Below are 23,419 nucleotides of genomic sequence, written 5' to 3'. Positions count from 1 at the left end.
ACTCCTTATACCAGCGCTGTGCCATCCCCAAACAGAAGAGGGATTGTTCATGGTGCAGCGGGGAGATCTTCCATAAAAGCTCCATAGGAACATTTGAGTTGGGACGTATTTCCACGAATTTTCTGCGAGAATTTTGGTCAGGACATCGATCACCTTGGATTTTCTCCTAGCTGCAGCCACCAGCTCTCACCCTAGCGTACTCTGATTCAATTGAATAACTCACCTGCAAGACTGAACATTAAATAAATGTTATTGCTTTCAGATCAAGATTCTTACTCCTTGTAGTGCTTCATAGATAAACTTTCAGATATTGAAAGTTTAATTATTTATTGAGAAACAGGTTTTGTTTCATAATAATGGTTTAAGACTTCCAACTGAAACGATCTGCAGAGTCGAAACAACATAGTAACGTGACATCTGACTGGACGATCAGAGGAGTATTTGGGCAGTAGCAGTATTACTAGGGACTATTTGGACCCATCTCTGAAATTCTGAAAAGCTAAAAATGATTACTACTTTAATTTTGAGCCAGTCCATTTTGCTAAGCAACCACTTTACCAACTGTCTTCCCTGCTGTTGCAGTAGCTTGCTGGTCCTGCCCTGCTCCCATCTTGTCCTTCTTTTTGTACTGTCTCATCTCTGTTAATCACTGCTGTTTTGTCCTGCCATTGATAGGTGGGGTGCTGTGCAGAAATGCTTCTGTCTCTCATCACCTACATTAAGCAGTTGCTAATTGTAGTAGCATTAGGAGGTGGATGACTTTGGGAAATTAGGGCACTCTGCGGCTCACAGAGTCAATTCTGCTGTAGCAGGAGAGGTTTTCTTGAAAGTCCATCCTTTCATCCCCTGAGAATTGCCTTTTCTAAAAAACAAACAAAACCTGCTTCGTATTAAATGGATTTCTGGTTATTTATTTATTTTTCAGGTTATACACCATGAACTTTTACATGCAATGTAACATCAGCAAAAGGAAAATAATAGTATAGAAACTAAATTAAAATGGTGACCTATAATGCCTCTACACATAAGGTCGAAGGTATTGTTAAGGTCTGGTTTCAGACTGCGCGAAAGCAGCACAAGGTTTCTTTTTAAATTCAGCACTGTTATTGTATAAACCAGATTATTCATAATTTTCTGTAAGTCTCTAGAAGATGGTAATCTATTAGACTCCTAGTTAATCTGTGCCCGCTTGCCCTGCCCATGATTTGACACATTACTCATATCAAAAGTGCCCGGTACTGCTGGTGCTGACCCCTGTGGTTATCAGGGGATGAGGGTTACACGAAGACCGACAGAAGGTGCAGGCCTTCTGAGACAAGGGCACGTGGTTCACAACATGGTAACTTGGAACTGGTGTGTTGCTTTTTTTTTCCCCTCCAAGTGTGTAATTAGTTCCCACTAAAGATTTTATTTTGCATTTTATAAAATTCTGCCATCGTCCACTGAATATTGTCAAATTCTATAGAGCAGGTTTGGAATTGCAGAGAAGAGTGGTAATTCCACTCCTTATGCTCTCATTCATACTGCTAGGTATCGATTGCTGTCAATAATAACAGTACACTGCAGCAGCTATTCTGGTAATGTTGAACTATAAACATGGAGGTAAATAGCTTAATAAGCACAGATAATTCCTTTATTCTCAAACCTCAAATACAGTCTACAGTGCAGAATGAGTCAGCTGGAAGGATCTGCATTTATGTATCCTCCTCCGAGAGAGGAAGTACAGCGAGGAGCACAGCAGTGCTGCGTGCTTGGATACATTTCAGACGTGAAGAGAGCAGGCTTTTTGATGAGAGATTTTAAATGTGTTTCAGCCATCCCCATGAGGATGCTAGTCTAAGAACACGGTATGCAATCTTTATATCTGTTTTCACCAGCTGATGTATTACCTGATTATGATGTACCATTTTTCGAGCAGTTTGACACCTCACCTTCAGGGTATTTTCATAAGGAGCCCAGCTTTGTCAGGGTGGTACTTCCTCGAGTCCAGCATCCTAAAAAGGCACGGAAAATATCCCCAGCTCACTGTCGTACTGGCAGATACAGTCCACATATCTTAGAGGAACTCTTACTATCAAAGTTCATAACCTTCTTTACTAGTAATTGTGTGCATTTGTAACCCCACCAATGAAGAATCATCTATCTAATACGAAACGACCGCAGACTGTGTTAACCAACAGAAATCTGGAAGCGAAACCTGCTGAGGGGTGTGCCGCTTCCCCGTGCAGCGAATCTCCCCGAGCACTGCCCCAGATGTCACCCGAGACATGCAAGAGGCCTTTCTGCTCTGCAAAGTGAATTTCATTTGTTACGTTGCCATTTACATGGGCAGGGAGGTTTAGGATGCGAGAAATGCATACATTCAGAAGCACTTGGCTGAGCTGAGTTACGACTTCACGGCTTATATACTACATTTGTAAAACAGTTTTACGTGAGCAGAAGATGACAGTACTTTGTCAAAATGCAGTGTGCTTTTTCCTATTAGTGCAGTCGAATACGTGGATGTGCATTTGTACAGTATTCTGATTAATCTGGTAATGGCATCCCCTACTAGAAACCCCTTTCAGTTACAGTCTGCAGCCTTAGCTTATACGAGTGGTTCAGTCAGTTTAATTGGGAACGTCCACAGATGAAGAATGTGGCACATCAGAGATCGCTAATTAGAGAAGTTGGGCTTTTCAGAAGCGCCAAAGAGATTCAGTAGCATAAGTGCCAGTCCACAGTGTCATAAGCATTTAAGTTAATTTGAATTCACTGATGTCATAATTACTATATTCACTGAAATGCAGTTACAGACGCTAATGGATTGAAAAAAAATTGTTCTGCTCAGACACTGAATCTTGTTTCCCCTGACATCAGTGGGAACGGGAATGGATTTAGGTTTTGCCATTTCCATTAAGAAAAATCAAAAATCCAATAGGCAATTTCCTGTCATAAGGAGATTTGAGAGAGAGCAGATGGAGGAAGAATAATGTAATTGTGATGCACTTTCTTTTTTACTAGCTTGCTCTGTTTCAGTTTCAAGAGCATACCTAAAATGGGTTCTTCCACACAGAAAGCTCGCTCAGTAAGTCTTAAAATAAATGACAAGCAAAAATCGCATCTACCAATCCACAATGCCAGCAGTGATACCAGGCATCGCCAATAACCCATTATCACCATGAAAACTTGAACGAATAAAATATGAAGTACTTTGTTTAGCACAGACCACAGAAGCTTTCACTAGCAGGCTCTTCTGACTCATTCTTTCATTGGCCGTAGCAGCGCTGTTGCGTCAGAGGAATGAAGGATCTCATTCATTCGGGGGACGGGGGAAATGACAGCCTGGCGGCCAAGATTTCCTTCGGCGGCTGAATCGCAGCGCTCGCAGAAAGGGAGAGCGCTGCTCGGAGGGGAGAGCACTGCAGCTCGGTTCTGTCTGCTTCTGCTACGTCCTTGCCAAACTCTGATATTCAGTGGGAAATCTGTTTAAATCTCTGAAGCATTTGCTCTTGATGATGTGTTGACTGTTTTACAGATACATTTTCAGAAGGTGTCAGTGATGACAACTATGTTTATTACATGAAATGAAATGTAACTTTGAATCGAGCTGTATGAGAGAAGAGAGGGAAAACAGTTCATCCATTCTTATTTTGATCCCTCAGAATTCTTTTTAACCCGTCAAAAGGCTTTCACAAACATCTAGAGAGCTTCCAGGAGGATTTGTTTTATTTTGTCATGGTGTTTTTATTTGGATTTCTTTTAGGAGAAATCACACATGAAGGGGCATTATTAAGGGACTCACTTCAAACTTGGCTGCCTTCACCCAGCTGTGGCAGCTGGAAGTGCAAATGGAAATTGAGGAACGGGAACAGCCTTTCACCATTATGGCAATGCCCTCCTGTACATTTAGAGGGGTATTAACCCATCTATTTCAGACATCTGATTTATTTGGTTAGAAGAGTCTGCTCTTCATCTGAATGGACTAGGGAGAGAAGCAGAAGCTCCCAGAAAATACTTCAGATCACCCTCGCTAGGCAATAATTCAACATTGTGAATTGCTGAGGGATGAATATCTCTGTTGGTATAGGGATCCTACCTGTCTCACCGGGGCCTTTTTGTTTAAGGAGCCAAAGACAGGCGGTCATAGCTGGGTGACAACCCCCAGGAACGCAGAAAAGCAATGTATGGATGTGAGACACAGCGCAGGTAGGTAATATAAGGTCTGGAAACACTGACAGCAGGGTGTCCAAATCCACCTGAGCTGCCTGGCCTGCTGGCTGCAGAACCGTCGCATCTTCTGCTACGCTCAGAGGAGACGTTTTGTGCTGGAGGAAGAAGCTATGGCCAGTGAAGCTACGGTTTCCTAAGTGGCAAGAAGCCCCAAGTTGATGAGCTTGTGGTATCTTTCTCGCTTCCTATTCCCTGCTCAAAACCCACAAGGCTGTAAGAACTTCAGGCACTACTTGCGCATGTGAATAATATCCACAGAGCCTTAAACGGAAGGGCAGCACACATAAACACAATCTGGAAGTAAAGATATCGGGACACAGGATCAGCTCTAGAGAAAGGAGCAGCATTGGGAGCTGAAAAAATCTCAAACTCGTGTGTGGTTGCCACAGCTACTCGGAGGGTCCATTCATAACCCTGTCTAACAAAGTAGAGGAGTATTTTGGGACAGTCTGCAGCCAGCAGACTGCTCCTGAAGGGATTATTTTCTCCAGTATAATTTAGACAAAACTCTGGGGCCCTTACCTACCCTAGAACTGGGAGCTAAAATAACAACTCACCTTCCACCCATCCCCTGTGCCAATTCAGTAAGGTGAGCCAAAAAAGTGAACTAGGTTACACAGCAATAGAATAAGACCCAGACATCCTAGATGTTACTGAAGGAGGTGCAATGACAGTAAAAAAAAAAAAAAAAAAGAGAATTTAAGCAGGGAACAGAAACTGAACAGCACTAGATGAAAAGACTCTTTATGACCTAATGCTATGAACTTTTGAAAGGAACAGATGTAAGTTAATAACTATGCGTGCACTTGTGAACTAGTGACTCTTACAGATCGTGACCTGGTGTCGGCGTGTTTCTGCGTGCGGTGACACACGGCTGCTCCCACCACGGTGTACTACCTGTGACTGTGGGCAGCTCTCTTCTAAAACAACCGTCCTGGTATTTTACTGCCTTGCTTGCAAATAAACCCCACCGACAGGATCTCACATTCGGATGTGCTGTGGCCTAACTATTTGATTAGAGATGGCCTGATTGAAAAGTAAGCATTTTATTAGTCACTAGAATATAAAAAGCAAAAAATTGAAACTTTGAAGACCTTTGAAGTGGCTATGATAGCAAAATACACGATATACAAGGATGTAAGTGTGTTTTTTCAGGATTAATGCATTTTTATGAATCATTAAGACAACTGGTTTCTTTTTTGATCTTCGCTGTCATAATCCAAGTTATTCTAGTTGTTCATGAATATATTTGTGTTTTGTTAGTGCTTGTGTAGTGGGATGCTGAGCCATGGGCAGGATGTGCAGGATTCAGTTCCTTCCAGTCTGCTAACAGAAAACTGCAGCACAGGAGAGGTGTTCAGAGGAGCCTCTATGTCCCAAAGGGTCCCCAAAAGGCTGCATTTCCCCAAAATTCTGTAAGGTCTCTCAGAAAAACGTTAATTACATGTTCTCCTACACAAATGAGAGCAGATTCTTTGCTGTGCAGAGCCTGATTCTCATGTGGCACGCATTTTATAATGGAAAAGCACAGGACGTGGCACTGCGCAGGGTGAGGAGAAATCCCACTCCAGGCAATGAGGAGAAAACAGCTTGCTGTCCCTTGCTGCGAATAAATGAAACTCCTTGGTCAAAACAGCATGCACCACACAATCATCTTACTATGCATAAAAAAAGGCCAATGGATTGTGGTTGCTTAGGAAATGCTACAGAAATAGCATTTTTTAATTTGTTTTTAACTTGTTGAATGCTGGACTTTACCACAAAGAAACTCCATAGAGCACTTTTTAAAAACGTCTAACATTTTTCTTTATGATGTATTGAGGGGATCGTGGTGTGACACCGTATTAAGCATCGTTCAATTCTTCTGCAGCGATCTATCTCGAAGTTACTCTTAGCTTTACGTGAACCCCACCGCCCTGTGCTCAGCCAGCTAGCCAGCAGGTGTGGCTATAGAGCCTGGTCCTGCCTCTCAAGTACACGGGATGTCTTTCATCAGTCCCTGGTCTGAGGAGGGATGTAATCACTGTGACCCTTTCTAACGAGGATATGATAATACTACGTGCTTGCTTTCACCCTCGGAAATCCTAGGGCACGTTAAGAAGACATAATTGTAAACACGAGTGTCGTGTGTATGGGAGCCTTTTAGATAGACACGGTGTCAGTATTTGTTACTACAAAGGACTTGCACACTTCTGCAGGTTACCATCTGCCGTGTCCTTTGCTACAAGCTCCGTTGTTAACACGGACAATTGGCAGGGTGCTTGGAACTGCTCACAGGGCACTTGGCACTCTCACTTAAAAGACAGATTTAATTTCTATGCTGACATACCGTGCTATAATTGTAAGAGAAAATATTCTTTATGGTAGCTTAGATCATTTCACTTTTTGTAATCAGATTCTCACCAGGGCTGAAAGCCTTCTTACAAGAAACAGAATTAAAACCCATTTTGAACCACAGAGGGAATAACAAAGATATAGAACTACACACGAAACTAAAAAATGAAACTAAAAAAACCTAGAAGTTGAACTAAAAGTGAAAAAGAGAAGTGCTCTCTTCAATGTCTGTCACAATGGCCCGGCGTTTTAGAAGGTGAGAACTGGTTTTCTTAAGGTGATTGTTGCTGCAGAAAATTGTCAGTGAAGTAACAACACACCGATACTGGCTCAGCTATATGTCTTCGTGAAGTTCAGTCAAACGAGTGTAATCGCAGTGGAAAACCGAATGTTTATTTTGGAGGACAGGAATTTGATATTTTAGACTGGACTTCCATTCAGTGGTCCATCCGTACGCAGCAAAACAACTCAGCACATATTCAGCTGCACGTGCACGGGATTCAAGCACATAGTCACCGACTTCCACAGCAGGATGACTGGGTGATACGTTTAACCACTCAACTAGAGCCTCCACATCTGTTGTTAGAGTAAATACAGTGTGAAAAACACATGAAGGCTCAAACTTCAAAGACTCTGTGTTATGGTGATGCTTTCCCACTTCTCCCGTCTCATCACATCTGTATTTTATAGGCGGTTTTAAACACCAGCATCAAAACTTTTTTCACTTCTAAAAAGATTTCCACCTAGGGAAGATGGGACATACTTTGGTGATCTGTGCCTGACTAGTAAATATGTTACCAAGCGTGATAGCACCAGAACTACAGCACTTTCTTGACAATACAGGTTCTGTATTTTCACCTGTTTCTGGAAATTCTGAGGCTGAGTTAGCCGAGGTACTGATGTAGTGTTCAAAACGCTAGAAGGAGAAGCACCTAACAGAAATACATTTAGTTGCTAGTTAAAATTTTAAAGTCTTTTTTTTTCATCTTTCTCAGGTCCCCACATATTTCCTGAAGGACAGAAGTATTTACTGGGCTTGTGTTTCAGGTTATGCTTTGACCAGGATTTAATGTAAGTTAACGTAAACATATGTATGTATGTATCTATTTATCAGTGTATCTCTTGGAGGCATAAGCAGCCTCTCATATGAATGAAAGCATGAAAACAAAACCCAATATTTCTCGTGTATGTCTACTTTGACACAGTGTTCCAGGATCTCAAAAAGGACAACTAATCAAGAGATGTAAAACCTGCCAAAATGAAAGGTGGGAAACAAGAGATACTGTCAGTATTGCATGTTCAGCTGATACAAAATGGTGCAAGTAGCAACTGATTAGCTCAGCTGTTCCAAAGTTTCTGTTACTTATTTCTCTTGCGGATGACCACCCGCTGTATTTATTATTCCAGGTACGTTAAGATAATGCTGGATTGAGTGTTCTAGACAAAGTTTTGCCATGGTTTCTAAAAAGAAAAGGAAGTAAATGAAGACTATTTGAAACCATTCACGATTGTGGAGTCAGCATTTGCTGAGCTGACTTACTTGTAATAACACTCATAAAAAAAAAAGGCTTATAGAAATTTCCTGAACTGGAACAGCTACCAGGATTATTTTTAGTTCAGGTTTTAGCATTTTATCATTTTAAGAGAAAACAGTTGCCAGGTGAGAAATGTTACGTACAGATTGAACAAAAGGTATTTTCTTTCACACAGGAGTTTAAACAACAGATTTCACAGATCACAGTTCCACAGCTGTCTCTCTTTCTTAAGTTCTCCAGCCCCAGCATCATTAACCAAAGTAAAGCAATGTGAAAAAGCGAGAAGGAACATTTTAGCCCGAAGCTTCTCTCAGTGTACTTTTACAGCGCTGTGAGAAAATGCTCATTAGTCACCATTGCCCAAAAAACCCCTTTTCTGCTAAACAATAATTGTAGGCTGTAGCCTGGTGAGCAGGGTGACAGGCATGAAAGATTTAAAAATATTTATTTAGCATTGTTTATTATTAAATATACAGTATATAAATGTTCACTGTATTATATATTTAGACTCTACTTCACAGAGTCTAATTTTGTATCTGTTTGTTCTGTATAATTAGAAGCCATTTTTAGCTTTGGCTATAGCCTTTTATCCTAACAACTAAACACATTTCATCTACAAGTGTTCTGAAACTTTACTTCAAAATTGTTTCAAAACAAATATTCTGTACAGCTTAATTAATGTTTCTTTTGGCAGCAGTGCTGGTGTTTGCAGCCCAAAGTCATGTTGTTTCCAGTCACACGTCTTAAGCTGTGTTGGCGTAATTGCATTTGGGGTTGCACAGTGAACCCGGTCAAGGACTTGATCTTGACTAAAATAACCTGACCAAAGACGGGCATTTTGAACTTGGAACCTTTTCCTCACGACAGCCTCACAAAGATGTGGTGGCACAGGCCAGACAGTAGCCTGGGAAGGGGCGGGTGTGAGCAGCACAGGGAAAAGAGGCGCTGCTCAAACCAGGGCAGCGTGCTCATAAAACTGCAGTCGTGGCTTTGCACACTGAGATGCCATACAATCACCTCGGCCTGTTCAGTATCTAAAGCAAAAAAAAAAAAAAAAAAATGTAATTTCATAGCTATGATACTGTAGCCGTGTTCTAATTAAGTTTCTCCAATATTCATGTCTAAATTAATTGAATGTACTATGAATTAATGACATGCTGCAGGGATTGGTATACATAGATAACTTACGAAGAAGCCTCATAATAGTGCAAGATGAGGAAAAGCATGCAAATGCACGTTTGTGGGAAGAAAAATCTACTTAGAGAAATACCTTACAAACCAAAACACTAACAGAAAAGAGGTATTTTGTATTTTGTGTTTTTCTATTACCAGCTTTGATTGATGGTAGCTCTGCAGAAGGATGAACAGTTACTCGTTAGCAGCAGGAGTAACTACAGGGCAATCCACGAGGCCAACCAGTACCCGCGATTAGTGGCATTCGCTGGCTGCGAACGCTGAGGCTGAGTTACCTGCAGAGGTGGCAAACAAAGCTGGAACTGGAAACATCCCTGGTAGAGGCAAGCTAAACTGCTGCTCCACATGCTTCACTGACATCGACAGGGGTTTGGGTTATATGAAAACTGTGCTATGGGGACTACACGGAAAGCGTTATTGGGGCTGTCTTGTCTACACTGTATCCTCTGGGAGACGCAGTTTCTGTTGACTCATTGCATTATACACTACTCTTAGTGTATAATTCAATTATAATTCTTATTGCAAAACTTTTCCTATTTATTATAACATATTTTAGATTTGTCATTAGCTTTCTTCTGTTGCATTTTCCATGTGGCCATTGACATTGCTAGAAAGAGGTACAAACCCCCCGAGCTAGACAGTTGAAAGTGGTAGAAAGCTATGTAAAGCTTGGAATGATAAAAAAATACAGCATTAAAAATAAACTATCTTATTTTTTGTGTTTAAGTTAAACGTTTCTTTTCTTTTATGGCTTTATAGCATGGTAGCTATTTAAATCCAGCATTCGCTATACAAAATCTTGAAATATGAACAGAGTTTTAGATAACAGTTCAAGGGAACAAAAATTCACGCTATCCAAATCAGGATAATTTGGGCACACCTTAATTTCTTCTTATTTAATTTTGCATTATGTGTTAGACTTAGCCATAAGAATCATGTGGCCCTTTTGATTTTGCTCTCTGGCCTGCGACTTGCTGCCGGGCTGTTTGTGCAGGAGCGATGCCCATGCTGTGGCAGGATTAATGAACTGTCGGCTGCCAGATGTGAACTGCAACAGCTCTTTTTATGAATTAGCTAAGATTCATTGTACGTAGTGTACACATGTGGGTGTGAAAAACCACACTGGCCCTCTGAAGAAAGCAGATCTACTATAGATAAACCTTTAATGACATCAGCCGGGTGTAACCAGCAGTTTAGATCGCTCACAACTTGGGGAGTATTTCTGAAGCGCACATGCCACACATGGCTCTTCCTCACAGCACTGAGCCAGTGCATCTCCACGCCCTGTGCTCAAATACTGGGTCAATTCTAAGAGATTACGTTGAGATTTAGATGCTAGGCTATTTTTAAAATCTCTTCCTCTCCTAATGCGTTTCCCCATATAATCCTATCTAAAAATTTATTTTGAGGGCTCAGAGTAAGTAGGGAAATGGGAGCTTAATGTAACCAAATCCAGAAAAAGCTTAGATAGCTATGGGTTCGAGTTGGAGCTGAGAAAAGCAGATTTCATTCACTGCATCCCAAGTCAGAAGATGGGAGAGAATACTTGAAAGATCCCAGAAAGAAAAACACTATCTCTGAGGCTCCAGGATAAGGTGTGAAAGGGAGACAGAGCTAGCAAATCCTCTGAGAATAAAAAATAAAATGTATTTCCATTTAAAGTGGCAAACTGGATCTGATACTAGCCCAGAAGACATCTGGATTGTGTTCCTTCCTTTCTGTGCTGCTGGCTGAGGTGATTTGGGGCGCGTAATCTATTGCTGAACACATCAGATTCCTCATCTGTGAAGTGCTATTGACTTGTGCAAAGCGCGCTGAGAGCTACTGATGGGAAACGCTAGCTAGAACCGGTATTAAAATTTGATATTTTCCCCATAAAAGAATGATATTTGAATTCTTTTAGAAATGTGCTGAGGTTGTTCATGCATGTGAAAAAGAAGGTTTTAAAAGGGTAGTCAGAGAAGATAATCAACTAAACTCTGCTGTTAAATGCTCTGCTCCCAGGAAATTATTAATTATTTGTCTGTATGCTGTACACTTCCGCCACTCTGCCCAGTTAGTAAATACACCACCACTGAAATAGGAAACCAGAACACAAGCAGCAAAACTGGGGTAAAAACAAGCGCTTTTGTGAGTAATTGGGAATAGCCCCCCTGTGCGGGAATACCTATCGCACTTACTGTTGCAGCTGACGACGTGCCCAGACTGCAGCACTACCAGCCATGGGCTACACAAGAGAATCTGGCAAATTTACACCAACCATGCAGCTCCAATGTTTTATTTATCTATTTTTTTTGCCATTAGTTTCTATGTTTTTTGTTTGTTTGCTTTTCTGCAGAGTTGAATATTAAAATTATTTTTTGCCTATGTGAATGAATGTTTAAAAAACATACCACAGTTGCTCAACTGCTGAAGCATCTCTTACAAGTAAAAAGGTTAATTTTAAGAAAAGGGGACTATTTGTGCTAGACAAAGAGTATCAGGCATTATTCTGAAGTGCTGCAAACAGATTTCCTACCATGCTGTTTGTGGGGTGGTACAGTTCTGACAGTAAAAGTCATTCTTCAGAAACCTCTGTTCAACAGCATTCTTTAAATTTAAGGGAGAAAAAGTTGTAACAGATGTAGAAACAAAATAGTTATTCTCCTAGCATAAGTATTTTGGACTCATTGTTTAACTCTGTTCTCTGTCCTGTTGCACAGAAAGCTTATGCAGACTGTGATGAGATAAAATTACATCAGATATACAATCATCCTCTCCAAATTCAGAACTCATATCTTCCCTTGAGTCACTTGAATACGGCTGCTAATTATCTCACATAATGCGTTTTACTGCCATGTGAAGAGCACGATGCCAAAGGAGAAACTGTTAGCAACACCATTGTCTTTAACTGCGAATGGTTCTCCAAAAAAGACCCTACATTTCCAAGGGGAGGAACCATAAGCTAGTAATTAGAGAAGTGAGAAGCAGCCAGCATAAGGGACATTCCTCCACTGAGAGCTTAGAGAAGAAATACAGACACAGTTTACCTTTCCTGACAAAAGGAAACGGGGGAAATGGGAGCGATTCTCCTTGTTTTGTGCAGCAGTAGCTGCAGATAAAACCACCAAGTATCAGGTTCCTTGACAAAACCCACTGCTGTAAAAGCAACGTTCTGCTGTTGTTCTGAGAGAGCCGGAGTGCTTTACATTCTGCATCTCTGATCCGTCCTGTGCTTCATTTCCATACATCACATGGAAAAGTTCCATTGTGTCAGAAATAAGGTTTCTGTATTTGAATACTGAAAATTTGAAAACCGGTGATCTCAGTAAAAGGTAAATGCGTGCATTTAATACACATATTGTTATTTCAGTAAGTCTTAGAAGCAAATGCAGCATTACTGAAGATGGAAACAATTTTGTTGGTATCACTGGAGCTGAACGCACTCAAGCCAGAATGAAACCTAAATGTCCACATAATCCCCCGTGACCTCTCAATTATCCCCACACAGCATTACAGTGATTTCACAGATAACATTGAACACTGAAGGGACGGGTAATTCAAACTTTCTATGGCATGTGTGCTTGTGCCTTTCTTATTCAGTAGTCACCGAGGCAGGTTGATCTGTAGTGTATTTTAGTGGCAGGAAGGGTTGCAGCAGAGACACTGTGGCTCACTGAGAGTCTTTGTGCTCTTTCCAGTGCTATTTTCCATAGTGATTTCATCCCTGTCCCACCGTCTGATTATCAGAGGACCAGCCTTTTTATGCAGAAGACAATGTATTGATTGCTAACCATGGCGGAGCTGCGTGGGAGATGCTACGCATCCGCAGCTGGAGCTTACTAAAGAATCGCTAGTACAAAACATTTGCTGTAGCTTTCCATGGTTTAAAAAAGCATTTCAGAAAGAAAATACACGATTCCCAAAACGTAGCTAAGACAAGTTTCACTCAAATATTTATATCCAAGTATAAATATTTTCTGAGATTTAGGAAAACCTACGAGTGTCCACTGTTGCTTATAGAATTCATGCCTCTGCTTTCAGATTTTCTTTCTTACATAAAGTAATTAAAAATCCTGTCTCAACTGAAATGAAAAACTTTCTTGACTTGAACTTTCGAAATTGATTGCCATCCAGAGAGTAGCATCTTGATTCCTGGAACTGGCAAAACATTCATCGATTTCTGTTAGCATCAATGTTTGATTTGGATTGTCTGCCTTAACTCTACCTTTGAAATCACATCAAACCCAACTCCTTTTTAAAAAAAAAAAAAAATATACGATTCTTAATACCAGACCAGCTAGCTTCTGCTTGTTAATATCTACTCTTTTTCAAACATATGCGGTCAGGCTGCAGCGTTCCTCTTTGGTGTTACATAAAATGCACAGGTGTATTGTCAAAAAAAGGCTCACTTTAGGGTGGCATGTGAAATATACTGGCATGAAGAAACACCCTTTTCAATTGGGTTGGTCATATGATTGATATTTGGCAGAGACTCTTAGCATGACTCAGTGAAATCTTTTAGCAGTGAAGCTTCTCATATAGAAAACATTCCCAAGCACCAGACTCTATAGTTTTATTTCACTGAAGCAAAATCCTATTATATTAAATTATAATGTGGAAACATTCTCTATGTTAATTTAATGGCTGCAGCTCTTTAATTCTTTGCCATCTGTTCCACCCCTTAATTACAAACACAAAAAAGTACAATTCACAATCTCATCACAAAAAGAAGACTCGAATGGATTTGGATACACAGGTAAGTGTTATACTCTGACTGCTAGCACCTGTGCATACGTGGTTTCACTCGACAGTAAAATATGCCTTGCTGGTAGCATTCCTACTTTAAATATATGCATTGGTAGTTTAAAGTGGATAAATGGTTAGTCACTCTTGAACCTAAAAATCTTATTGTGGTTCTCTTTTCATTTTAGATGTAGACATTTTTTTAGGATAATTGAATTTATCTTTGTGCCTGCAAGCCATCAAACACTGCAGAATCTTTTGGGGGCAAAAGAAGGCACAGAAATACAGTAAATAAAAAGACATGTTACAGACACCCTGCCCTTTTTTTTTTAACATCATAGTCTTTCCTCTCTAAAAGGAATATGTATATATATTTTTTTCTTTTGGATGATAATGTAGAAAGCATTTACATTTAAAACGTATGAACAAAAGGCAAGCATTTGCATTCAGTGGTGCTGCCCGGAAGCTTATTCGCTTGTATCATTTACAGTCATAAGAAAACGCGTTTGTTCACCTAATACTTACGACTTGCCTGTTAAAGATACCTTATATTTTGAAGAAAGTGCATTTCAGTTAAAAGCAAAACTAAACAAAACTGCTCAACTAGCAAAATCTGTAATAGTATCTGTAACACCTCACAGACAGGGAAGTGAGAGTTGAAAATCTTTTCAGCAGATACAAAAGATACCTCCCGTCTCCTGGGCTGTGCACCAGCCCGTGGTGCCTCCTGCTATACTGGTTTCACAGTACAGACTACGAGCAAGAGTTATTTTCTTGAAGACAGAAGTGTATTAAATAGTCACATAAAACCAGAAGAACTTGTTTTGAAAGAAGACAGCCCTATCTCAAGGCTACTGCAACGTACACACCTTTATTGTGGAATTCTTTCACTCAGTATATTATCTATACATGAGTAACTCTTGGTAGGTTTTGGTGCATTTGCCTACTGTCTCCAGTGGAACACTGCCAAAAAGTTAGAACAGCAGCAGCTGTACCAATGAAGTTGTTTTGACTACTAGAAGTACGAGTATGAATTATTTTCCCTTGCAATATAGGCCATTATTTAAGGGAAGTGTAACTACAGTCAGGACAGAGAGGGCAGCTTATGAAAAGGTACATTGAGGGACTTCACTTAGAATCAGCTGCAACACAGGGCTGGTAGATTAAACACCGGTATGCTGTTGAGACTAGTTTATGTTGTAATTTTGGTGCCCTGGAAGGTGGTGTTTCTGAAATAAACATTCTTCTGAGGAAGGTCAGACAGATATTTGAAAGATTATTTTTGAGAGTAAAATGGAAATCAAAATTAGACTTCCTGTGCAGTGCCCAAGGCACTGGGCCACTGATTCTGTGAAGGAAAGATACCCTTAGGGAAGGTGGCACATTTCTCTCTCTCGTCCTGTGCAACTGTGTTCAAACACGATTGTAACAGACCCTGCATATACATTCATTATGGAATTGAAAAAATTTAATCGCTCAAGGTAATGACAGTTTTCCGAAACCAGTTCTCCTCTCTGATAACACACCTGATATTGTTATTTAATTACGGAGCAATTATTCTTCCAATGAAAATAACAGCCATAATTTCATTGATCTTTTCAGTTTGTAATCCGAGGAGGAAAAGCACACCAGTGAAGCGCACAAATTAACATTACGCTTGTGCTAGATACGTACTCCAGAGGGTGTATCTCTGTGTACCACGGTAGCAAGTACAGTTAGTACTAGCTTCTGCCTTTGAACGTAAGAATGACGGCTTTTGGATGCACTTGCTGCCTGTGAGGGAAATTCAGTTAGTTATTCAGCCAACGCAGCTCAAGCGCAGCATGAACTTGGGCAGCCCAGGCCAGCTTTTAGGCTTGTAAGCTTCCAGGATTTGTTGGCTTGGGCTTCCAACAGCTGCATGTGTGCAGCATCTGTACAACAGACGTGCCATAAAACGTACCGGACATGTGTACTCTGAGGCTAACAAGCGGAGGGTGTTATTTTGTTAGCGAATGTACTCAACAGTTACCACTAATGCTACATATATCAAATAAAAAGCTGGATGTTCTGTCACTAAGATTCCAGTTCCAGCTGAAATGCCAAGAGTTTTGGCGTTACCATCTGCCAGTGAGATTAACAGGGCAATTCACAGTCAATTCGTGTTCTTTCATCAATTGAGAGATTTTTATCAGTAAGATGTGTAATGATGTATTATTTACTGTCATTACACACAACTTCAGGGAGAAAAGCTTCTCAGATTAGAATGGTGTTTCCAAACCTTATGGGGTGCTGTGGATCACTTGGCTGAATTTAAAAAACTGAGGCTGAAAAAGGGGAAGAAAGGAAGGTGCACACAGGTAAAAGCATAGTGGAGATGAACTATGCTAGCTTTGATGGAATACAAAACATCAACCAAGAATGGAGATCATAGCAAGCAAAGAAACGGGATGAAATAAATAAAATGCATTATTCAAATAGAAGAGATCAGGGTTTGTTGTTACTGTGATCACCGGGGGAGCTGTTTGTTGCAGCTGAAGAGAGAGATTTTTTGCTCTCAGGATTCACCAGTGCCACTTTCCATTTTTTATCCTCCCCAAGTCACAGGAATTTCATGGAAATGATGAGGAAAGGCAGAGGAAGGTGGCCCAGCTCAGGGCTAGAAGGGTAACTAGTCTCAGCTAGGAAACCTGGAGACACAACAGGCTAAGAATGCAGCGCTACTAATGAGGAAGCTCAGGTTTATCAAGCGTAGCTCCAGCCACCTGGGGATATTCTCTTTCCAAGTCATTCACCATTGTTATTTCATTTTGCATGTTTATATATTTACCGTTGTTAAACTCACAAATATTTTGACTGGCAGTGAGTTGGCATGACTAGTAGTTTCTGCTTGGGCAATCCTGGATCACCAAGGATGCTTGTGCTCAGGACTGAGGTGTGCTGACAGCACATGATCTTACAATGCCAAATCTGAGTCAGTCCGTGCATCTTGGCTTTCATGAATATTAAACTGGCCCTCGAACTTGCCTCAAAAAAGAAGAGATACAGTTCGACGTAGGCTTTGCATAATGCAGCTCCAGTAGTGCAAATAATTTCAGGTTACTACAGCATGCTCTTCCACTCCACCCCTAAAATAAGGTTTTTGGTGAGAACATTGTTATGTAAGGCTGCAACGAGATTTGGAACAATAGTAATTATCCAACTTGCCACTTATTTTTAACACCTAAGATGGAAGGCACTGGAATTCTGAATGATAATATTCAAAGAACGAAGCACAGCAGCGAAATCTATTGTATCGCAATGAAATCTGATTCAGTATTAGGTTAAAAATAAGGTCAGGTTATTATTATTTGTAACTAGCTATTACTAATAATACACTTGTCAACCCCAGTGAAACAAAGTCATGATCTAAGAATAAATGTTCCTATGCAGTGAATATATCACAGTTCTCCTTTGTCCTTTAGCTCATACACAAATAGATTTCAAAAGAAATTTTCCCTCCTCAGTCTCTCTATTCAGAGGAAGCATTTAAAGCAGCAGCCAGAGCATGGCACTGCTAGGAGCTGAGCTTGGGAACTGATGCTGCGCTGGGCAGCAAGGCAGTAGTTTAACCAAGGCATCTTTAGCAGGTTACGTGTACCTGTTTCGTCACCTAAGACATCTGTAGTATCTCCAAACAATATGGGTATTATATTAGCATGCTTCTAAAAGTCATGGGTACAATTCTTCCCAACTAGGAAGATTCATGCTTCCTTCTCTACAAGATACTGGCAATGCTATGAAGAAAACACGTATTTACCTAGCAGGAAAGTGAAAGAGGAATACATCACGTCTTCTTGCTCCAGTCCTTTTTTCTTTGCAGTCTTGTTATAGCTTAAGTCTCCGGTTGCTTGGCCCTGATGAAGGTCAACAGGACAGGAACTGTGATGTAGTATTAACTGAAGAGTAGAAATCTTAAGGAAAATAAAAGACAAAAAAAAATGCAATGGCTATAACAGACAGAGAATCTCATTCACTCAAATAAATATGCTACCGAATGCCTACATCACTTAGGTGTTGCCTGTCTTAAGAGTAAGAGGAACTCCAGGACAAGACAGTCAAGAAAATAATCACAGAAAAGAGGTTAGAGTCCTTTCTGCTGGCTGAACTGCACTGTGTATTTCTGAATTGCAACAGCGCTTTGCACAGGCACAGTTAAAGAGCAGAAATGTTATGACAGCAGTGGGTAAAAAGTCTCAGAGAGTTTAGGCTTATTATCCGTAGGTCTGCAGGTATGGTACTCAGTCCTCCTGGATTCACAGGCATTTAATAGGATTGTAGGATTCCAAAGAAAACAATCCTCATTACAGACCTGAAGCCTCCTCAGCTACACTAGCCAGCTGCCTGCTTTGCATTAGTTACCACATTTTGCTGTAAGCCCGTGCACCAAGGTAAGAAGATAAAATACATCCTGCAGAGGTTTTACCTATAAATCAGACACTGCATTGTGTTTGAGACTTCACAAAAGCGAGCAGTGCAGTCCCTAAGATGTTGCAACATTGGATGAAAAAAAAAAAAAAGCAAAGCACCTCTTAAAAGATCTTCATTTTTCAGATTCCTAAAGCTTGTTTCATGTTATCTCCAAGACAACCGGTTGTATGTATTAATAATTTGTTGTGGGCCCATGTGCCTAAACATTCCTCATGGAAATAAAACGCTGAACACAAGGAGAGCATTTCCAAAGAAAGTACTCGTAATGTGAGCTACGCTGATCTGAGCACGACACCGGCACCAGCAAGCCCCAAGCCTTCTAGCACAAGCTGAGCAGGACGTTTCACAGATGTTTCCATCATTGGTTTAGAGGGGAGGAATTTAAGCACGTCCCCGAGTATTTATTGAACTGCAGCCTCTACTCTCTTGACTTGAAATGCTTCTGTCACGTTTGGCAAGTCATTTAACTTCGGTGTTTGTTTCCTCAGTGGGGCTGAAATCATGTATTCGGCTACCTGGCAACACCAGCGATGGCATTTGTCCTGCCTGCGGTAGTATTTGTAAAGAGCTCACAAGATCTTAAAATGTTACGTTGACACATCACATTTACAGAACTGAGGAAGAGCATGGGCACGTGCAGCACAGACAGGCGGTGCTGTGCCTGTCTGACGGGACGGAGCAGGACACAGAACATCAGCAGTGCGCGATACGAATTTCGTTCTGCTTAAAACATGCAGGATTTGAAAGATTTTTTTGGTTTGAAAGCCTAGCATGTCAGGCAGGTGCTGCTGATCGCTCATATTGGTGAGATAAGAAAAATTAAGGACAAAATCTTTAAGGTCCCTTCCAACCCAAACCATACTGTGATTCGACGACATGAAAAATATGCTAGTAAAACCACTAGATTGTTATTATTATTATTATTTTAATTATTCTAAATTAACCAACTTTTTTTTTTTGACTTAATGTCAAAATATCACCCTTTTATACGTTTTAGTTCTGAAAATATATATTGGCAGGTGACCAATCCTCTGGAATTTCTTCAGTTTTTCAAAATATCAAGAATCCGGACTTTATGAATGAGCACCCCTGCCCTAGCTTTTTTTGACTAGGGCATATCTGCGTTTATTGATTTGGAAATGTAATTGGCAGTCACTTTGTAACAACTTCTTTCAGTAAGACCATAAACTTCCTACTTTCTGTACAACACCAGAGCGAACGTTGAACTAGCAAATTTCAGTATGCTTTGTGGTATATGAGGTGGTTAATAATGAGATTCCTCCCTTTACAGAAAGCGTTTAAAGGAACTTTTAGAGTGAGTAGGCCTCTGGTAATAGAAGGCCTCTGGTATTAGTACTATTAGTGACGTCACTGATTTTGTCACGCGCTATCTGGACTCTGGAATGAGTCAAATATACAGAAATAATATTTGCTCACGCTGACATAACACAAATAGCTGACATAAATAGCTTTTTGTCTAGTTCCCACCTTATGCAATCGTTCTGCTAACAACCACAAGATTTCTCTAACCTAAAGGGACAGCCGAGACACAAAACGTACTGTATTTTGTCTCAGGCAGTGGCCAGTATCTGAACACACAATGTACATTTCTGGCTTCCCTTGATCAGGAAAGTCCCTTTGCCCACAAAGGCAGTTGACTTCTACAGTGAAGTATAAACTGCTACACCCTTTGCTTACAAAAAAAAAAAAGCATTAATCCAAGAAGTGAGCCCCAACGTTATGAGTTGCCACCTTTCGATGGCATAGCATGGGCTTTTAATTCCGCATTTAGCACAGGAATGCCATAGCAACAGGCACTTTGTACATACGTTGGCAGATAACACAGAACTAGTTAAATATTCGCGGAGAGATAAATATGAAGAAAACCAACGTACGTGTTGCTTACAACGGCTCATCGACACTGCGGTCGCTTATTGTATGATGCCATGCAGCATAAATCGGCACGGTTTGAACACCTGGCTCTCTTATACTGCCAGGGAAAGGTTGGTGTTACCGCAGGAACCGGCAAAACGATTGCAACTGCTAATGTACCTGTCATCAAATCTGAGATTGATTTCAGACTGTTACACAATTACTTGGCACTATAGATGGTTTTGCAAAAAAAAAAAAAAAGTTGAATAACCTACAACAGAATCGCAGCCAGCTCGAATAGTTAACCTTTTTAAGAAATGCCACAAATATGAAACACTTGTCACTGACTCAAACGCTAGGCCTGCCTACAGCAGCACGGTCGATCCTTGAGTCATCGTGGCAACCCCACCCAGCAGCTCTCCTTAGCTACAAACCACACACGCGCACACGCCTGGCATGTATTCACTCACTAAGTATTATTGCTGCCATCTCACAGTTCAGTTTAATCTGTCTGTGTATCTGAAGTACAGACAAACCCCCAGCTTGTGCAACGCAGCAGGTATTCTTTCATTATTTCACTTTCCTTTGAAGGCTCAGATAACCATCAGAGAGAGAAGAGAGAAGCAACCACGATTCGCTGAACTATTGATTGTGACTCTCAAGTAGGGGGAAGGAAAGAGATCTGACTTCTGATCGAAATACAGTTTCTAGGCTACTCGAAACAGTGTGAGGATAAAATATAGAACTAGTGTGGGACAGAGATGGAAACCCAAATTTTCCCCTTCTATGCAAATGTCCAGATAATTAATGCAGAACGTTCCTGTGCTGAGTTCTCTTCCAATCAATGGCACAGCTCCAGCTGCAAGCACAGAGTGCTGAAACCCCCACCCCTCCTAACGCAGGGTTTATGTTGTTAGTTGGGAGCTACGTCTTAGTCTTCTAAAACATTAAAGGTTCCTTTCTTCAGTGAGCACTCTAACACTACGCTCCTGTGAACCTACGGTAGGTTTGGGAACCATCATATGTGCTTTAACGACAGCATTGATCATTATTGCTATCTGTAAGGAACCTTGTCTCATCCACGTTACCTGTGCTTTCTCCACACCTATCAGACAAAACGTCACAGGACGTTGGTTGTAGTCCCATAAGGAAATAAGCCAAGTTCATAGTTTCCTGCTGCTGAGAAGGTTTTATTTCTTCTCTCTCCCTCTGTCCTACTCCAGAAGCACAGCCTGCTGCGGGCAACGCAGCCCTGACCCCTTTTTCAGCACCAGACCTGTACCCAGTGCGCCCACAGACAGACCATCTCCAGAGCTCCCTGCTGGCCTGGCCCCTTCTCTGATTCTGACCCCACACATCTCTCTGTGCCTGCTCAAACACTTCTACACCTACATAACGAAGCAGACAAGTATACAATGCAGAAAAAATACCCTTTGAACTAGGTCAGCTCTTCTGACCACTCATTTTTGCCGGCAACAGGAGTGGAATAGTGTAAGGGTGGGACTGTGACCAGGCACATGTCACCGTCAGCCTCAAGTGACCACCCGACAGCAGAAAACACCTTGTTCTGGATCACAGTTAGCCTCTAACAAGGTGCTGAAACATTTATTTCTCCTGAGACCGAGGCACAGAGTACCAAAATTGTAGGTTCAGATACTTCTGAACGTTGTGTAAAGTAAATAGAAAAATAGCAGTAATTAGTACGTTTTTGCAGTCAGGAACATAAGTAAGGTTGAGACCAGAAGGAATTCAGAGAAACCATTTGAGTTTCACCACAAATTCCACTATCTCTACGGAAAACATAAAGCTAAATACGGTCTTAAAACATCTTACTATGCCAGAAGGCCAACAGTTATAAGAAAATAAACTTTAACTTGGCGAGTTACATAAAAGATGATGTTATCGCTTTATGTTCTTCACTTTTATTTGTTCAAGGTTATTTTGGAGGTATTATGGAAGATGTGTCACTAAGTAATTTTGCAATTTTTCAGTTCAAGTTTCAATTACACTTTTCCTTCCACTACTTTAAGTACAAAACTAAGAACATCCGAAGATGCAAACCTACGTAAGCAATACGATGTTCTGGGAAAAAATGAAACACCTGAGGAAGGGCGTGCAAACAAGTGTGCCTATTAGGCCAGTATGACACCAAGACTGATCTATGAAAGCAAGCATTCTTTCCCCTTTGCTCATTATTTGTTAACTCCCTTCAATAGTAGGCAAAGAATTTAACAATTTAGAGTCCCTACAAGGCAAACCCTGACAGAGATGATGGACACTTATTAACTGGGAAAAGTCCTCGTTGATTTAGGAATTTCAACAGGGTGTATTTTGTCCAAAGTTTGACCTACTTTACTGATGCTTTTTAAGCTGATCATTCCATGCATTTTTGAAGATATTTTAGGGAAATATTTCATTAACTAGTACCCCTACTAGTTAGGATGCATATCAATAAAAAACGTAGTCCATTTCACTTAATAGATTTATGTTTCTTTCACTCCTTTTCCTTACCTATTACTTGTCTCTTACCGGTATTTCTCTTTTAGACAGTAAGCAAGTGTATGAATACACTGAGGTAACTGAGGCCCACCATTAGCACCCTGTATTTTGCTGAAAGCTTCCACCGAACCTTGCTCGTTTCTTTTCCCAAATGCTCGCCACAAACACACGAGCTTCCCAAGACCCCTTTCTTTATGATTTTTAAGACAAGAAACGCAGCATAATACCAGCACCACCTTAACCCTTAAGTTTCGCGATTAAACTGAGGACACCCACCCCGGGAGCAGCCGGCACCAGCAGCCCCCACCTCCCAGGAGGACGCAGCGCTCGGAGTCCGGGCTGCTCGGCTGGGGGGAGCTTCCACAAGCCCCCCGCCCCGTCGGTGTCCCCTCAGCGCCGGGCCGGGCCGGGCCGAACCGAACCCCATCACCCCCCTCAGGGTCACCCCCCCCTCCATATCCCCTCAGGCGCTGGGCGGGAAACCGCCCCTTGCCACCACCCCGTGCGCGCATGCGCGGGCAGCCCCTCACACCCCCCCCCCCCCCCCGATTAATGCCGCGCGGCATCGCGCACGCGCACGCCCCTCTCAGCGCGGCTCA

General features: G+C 41.3%; 1 long non-coding RNA gene across 4 annotated transcripts; it reads right to left on the bottom strand.

Moving 5' to 3' along the window:
• Positions 1-241: 241 nt before the first annotated feature.
• Positions 242-23,381, bottom strand: LOC310881503. 4 transcript variants are annotated; one of them, XR_014572428.1, is made up of 4 exons: positions 23,097-23,381; positions 17,779-17,932; positions 1,890-1,994; positions 242-862 (listed from the first exon to the last, which is right to left on the bottom strand). It is a non-coding gene; the product is annotated as an uncharacterized lncRNA (long non-coding RNA). The 4 variants fall into 4 exon arrangements; XR_014572429.1 differs by having other exon boundaries at positions 1,932-1,994; XR_014572430.1 differs by lacking the exon at positions 242-862 and having other exon boundaries at positions 870-1,994; positions 23,097-23,367.
• Positions 23,382-23,419: the final 38 nt, after the last annotated feature.

The sequence above is a fragment of the Anser anser genome (genome assembly GCF_964211835.1).
Source record: "Anser anser genome assembly, chromosome: 14".
Taxonomy (NCBI): domain Eukaryota; kingdom Metazoa; phylum Chordata; class Aves; order Anseriformes; family Anatidae; genus Anser; species Anser anser.
Note: the sequence above shows the minus strand (reverse complement) of the source record. Positions and strands in the feature narration are given on the sequence as shown.